The sequence below is a fragment of the Pinus tabuliformis genome, chromosome 8 (assembly GCF_031772625.1).
Source record: "Pinus tabuliformis cultivar Carrire ecotype Pingquan chromosome 8, CPIR1, whole genome shotgun sequence".
In the NCBI taxonomy this organism is placed as follows: domain Eukaryota; kingdom Viridiplantae; phylum Streptophyta; class Pinopsida; order Pinales; family Pinaceae; genus Pinus; species Pinus tabuliformis.
The window spans coordinates 1,288,308,445-1,288,313,510 of record NC_142294.1 but is presented as its reverse complement, the minus strand read 5'-3'; positions in this window follow the sequence as shown (position 1 = coordinate 1,288,313,510).

Here is a 5,066-nt window from a genome sequence, read left to right as displayed (position 1 = left end):
CTTTACAATCCATCAACCAAGAAGGTCATAATCAACAGAGATGTGTAGTTCATAGAAGAGGAATCATGGGATGGAAGTTTAGAGAAGACAGTTAATGTCAAAGCATGTATGCCACATGAGGAAAAAGAGGAATTGATAGTAACAAGCAATTCCTCAACAATAACTCCATCTACTCCTATTCAAGCGCAACAAGCAGACAACAGGTAACGTTGTCAACAAATAATAGGACAACATCATGTAGCCAAGCAAGTGCTTCTCCAAGCATGCCGCAAAGTACAACACCAAGTGACAAGTCAAGCCCATCTTCAACAAGCATAAGAAGACCAAAATTCAGAAATTTAAATGAAATCTATGAGAAAGATGAAGTTGATAGTAGTGTTAGTCTGAATTCCATATTTGCATTATTTTTTCATGTAGATGGCCCAATCCATTTTGAAGATGCAATCAAAAAAGAAAAAGGGTTGCGACAATAGAGGAAGAAATAGAAGCAATAGAAAAGAATGACACATGGGAGTTATTGAACCTTCCGGAAGGAAAAGAAGTCATTGGAGTGAAGTGGGTCTATAAGACAAAGAGCAATGTTGAGGGGAAGATTGAAAGGAATAAAGTGAGGCTAGTTGTCAAAGGATACAAATAGCAGCATGGAAGAGATTGTGTGGAGACATTTGTGCTAGTTGCGAGGATGGAGACAGTGCATACAGTTGTGGTGATCCCAGAGCAACATAAATGGAAAGTTATCAAATGAATGTCAAATAAACATTCTTGAATGGAGTGCTAAAAGAGGAAGTGTATGTTGCGCAACCACCTAGTTATGAGGTAAAAGCCCAAGAAGACAAAATGTATCGTTTAAGGAAAGCTCTTTATGGGCTGAAGCAAGCCCCGTGTGCATGGTACATCACAATAGATGCTTACTTGTTGGACAATGGTTTTGACAAATGTGATGGTGAGCCTACTATCTACATCAAAGAGATTGATGGTAAGATTCTTATTGTTGTCTTATATGTAGATGATTTGATTTTATAGGCAGTGATGATTTCCTCATCGCTAATTTCAAAGAAGTCATGAAGAGTGAATTTTAAATCATTGACTTGGGGTTGTTAAGGTATTTTTATTTCCCAAGAAAAGTATGTAGCAAACATTTTGGAGAGGTTTAATATGCAGAATAGCAAGCCCTTACCAACTCCAACTATCATGGAGTTGAAGTTTTTAAAAGACGATTGCAACAACATGTCTATCCAACATTATACCAAAGCATGATAGGCAGGTTGATGTATTTGACTGTCACTAGGCCGGATATAATGTATGTAGTGAGTTTGGTATTGAGGTTCATGGACACACCCAAGGAAACACATTGGCAAGCATCAAAAAGAATTCTGAGGTATGTCAATGGGACAAAGGAGTATGGTATTTAGTATGACGCAACAGATGATTTCAGGCTGGTTGGTTACACTGACAATGATTGGGGAGGAAGTGTTGATGACAAAAAAAGCAAGTAAGGATATGTTTTTCATTTATGTTCCAGAGCCATTTCATGGGCCTCCAAGAAGTAGCTGATAGTTTCATTGTCAACATTAGAAGCTAAATATGTCACCGCAACAACAACAATGTGCCAAGCAATTTGGAAGAAGGATATTGGGGGATCTTCGCCATAACCAAGAGGAAACGACAACTATTTTCTGTGACAACACTTCAGCAATTGCATTGTAAAATAATTTTTTCTTTCACAATAGGACCAAGCATATTGATGCTAAATATCATTTTATTAGAGAGTTGATTAACAATGGTGAAATTTTGTTGCAACGCTGCAGATCACAGGAACAATTCTCTGATATTTTCACAAAGCCATTGGCACATGAAAGTTTTATTTATCTTAGAGACTGTTCGGGAATTTTCAATGGCGACAGTTGTGATTAAGAGGGAGTGTTGGAAATTTTAATCCCAACCACAACATTAAACACACTAACAAACACCATGCTTGCCCAGTCAACTTTTTCAGCTAGCAATTTTGTTTGGAGGCGGAAGGACTAAAGTATGAGGAGAAGTACATTGATGACCATTCCACAATTCAACATAAATTTTAAGGCACTTAATGAGTTTTGATAAATACGTATGGGCAAGCATTCACTCCTACTTCGAGACTGTTACCCACACTCCACAACACTTGCAAGTTCAGAAAACCATTTATTATGTAAAATCACCCATGTTGTGTATTAATGTTTTCTCTGTCATGAATTTAATGAGTCAAATGTATGTTTTGTATAAATATGAATGTAAAATCCATTTGCAAGGTTGAGCGAGAGAGAGAGTGAAAGCCTGAGAGGTAAAGAGAAAATCATGGAGTGATTTTTGGTGGGCTCGTGAAAACAACAGTTACTATGTTCTACTGTGTGTTACTCCACAACCCTAGTGAAGCATAAATGGAAGTAAGATCTTTCTTGTTTTCTTGGAGAAGCAACCTCCAATTTATCATGAGAATGTATTTTCTTATGATTTGAAATATAATCAAAAGTATGTTATGTTTTGATGTGGTCTTAAAATTTCACAAGTAGATTTACCTCAACCATTTTTCTTTTACTCTATTTTTCTGCAGCGAGTTATGTGTTTTAATTAAGCCTCTGAGTAGTTGTGATTTCCCTGTCGCAACTGAAGACTTGCCTTGCCATAGCTGATTTATGAGGTAGACTCCTCTCCTTTGCCCCTTAAATTTTTTCTAACAGTATTCAAAAATGTCTAATTTAGTTTAATTCAAAATTTAAAATTCATAATAATTCAATAATAAATACAAATTCATCCATTGTGGAAATCCTTCCAAATATGATGCATTTCCATTTACATTAAATTACTTTCCTGGAAAAATAAATATACAACATGCTTAAAGCCATGTTAAATCAACGTGAGATATTATCTTACCATGCTCTTTTTAATATTTTGTTGAGACAAATATAGATTTCCAAAGGAATTAGCTTTTCTTTTGGAAGTTGTATGCCAGTTGATGCTGAGACACCAAGCAGAATATTACATGTTACCCATGCGATGGACAGGTTCTCACCTATGATTGGGAAGTACGCTCAATTCCATAGGTAAAATGGCTAACTCTGGTCCCTATGTTTTGTGCATTTGGTACCTTCAACAAATATGGTAAAGTCTATATATTCAAAAAAATACCTATCAGGAATGAAGGACCACTCTAAAAAACAATCAGGAATTAGGTAAATATAAAACGAGTTCTAATTTACACTGATCTAGTCACCTTATGCTCTGCGTTTCTAGGCAGAGCGCATAAATTTCAATTTAAGATTTAAGGAAACCATTTGAAATCTAAAACCCTAGGAAAAAAGGTAAGTTACAAGTTCTTGCGAGCTAAGAGATGCAAATCATGGAGAACAGAAAATACCAGTATCGAATGGATGCATTCAACTAATTGTGTTGAATGAACTGCCATCTATTTTTCTATTTAATTGCCATATGTAGAGAAATGACAAAACCCAAAAATCGAAGAGCGGGCCATTGGACAGGAAATACCGAACCTATAACTGGGAAATCACGAACTAAAACCCACAACAATGGCCAAGTGTATGTCATTCCTGCATACCACAAGAGAGAAAAATGAAGCCAATTTCGTGTGCTCGTTGTTTTATTTTGGGAAACAATCACAAAATTGTTTTGCATACCACTGAGGGAGAAAATTAGAGCCCACTTCACCGCCCTCCCGACAATTTTAAAGTGGTTTACATTAAAAAAAATCCTGGTGTCAATCCATATTCAACAGTAAAACTTGAGACACGGATACTACACAAAATGGTAGAGGATAGAGTTGGCTGAATCAAATTATGTTCAAAAATTCCAAAATCCAATTCGTTACTTGATTTGTAGAATCAAAATTTTGAACATAATGAGAAGAATACATTTTCATAGAAAAAATAACCAATTGGATTTTGGAAATAAAAAATTTAATTTTATAATTCCAAGTGATTTTTCTGTACTCTATCTGGGATACGGTTTCAATATTAATAATCTAAACAATTTTTATGTAAAAGGATAATTTTATCTTTTGGGATTTAATTTTAGGTAATGTCTAAATATTAGCCTCTTCTATCTTGGTTATGGTTATGAAAGATATTTTTAAGGGACAAAAATATGTTTAAGTTTTAAAGTTAAATTTTTGAATCACAATCGACTATATCATGATAGTAAACTGAGCAATGAGATGGAACGCAGTCCCATCTCCTATGCTTGAGTTCAAAATTTCATGAATTTTTATGACCATTCTTGAATACTGCCTAACAAACTGACCTACTAGGAAAGTTAATTTACAAATCATAGATTCACTGTAACTTCTTCATGGCTTGTAGACTGATTGTTCCTGAGTTGGCTGGTTCTTCTTGCCGTAATTGACCGAGTTCTCTCCTTCATTGCTCATTGTGCTATTTTTGTAGTATGCCACTGCTTCTGCTAGATGTTTGCATTTGGTTTTTAGATCCATGATCTCGTCTTTCTACATCACCATTCTTCTTGAGTCTTATTTTGTCTGAGCTACTGCTTCCTTCATTGTTGTTGTCCACGCTTCTTTTGTTCTGAGCTTCCCTGACTGCTATTCTGAATGTGACATAATAGAACTGAGGTCAAGTTCTGCTTAATGCCTTCTATGGGAGCGTTGCTCCTTTGTATTATATGATCTCAAATCAGTGATTCATCGACCATCGGAGTATCAGCCCCTCGCATATTAGCACATCCAATCCCTATCGGCTCTCCGATACGATGGTCCATACATCATCGCATTTCCATGCGCCGCTCTGATCTCTGCTATCCATTACTCCTTCGAATCTAAGTCTCTGCTATTGATCTGATTTTAGATCTGATGGTAGTGACTTCACCTAGTCAACAAAATGATCAGTGATCCTCCACCGTTGATCATCACCACAGGATCCAATGGTTGACAGTGATTTTGGGAGGACCACTTGCACGGTGGTTACCCACCCAAAAATTTGTTTTTTCCTCTCTCCTCCACTGCTACGTGTTGAGCAGTTAATGGAATCGGGTGCCCAATCCGAATTACCACTTACTAT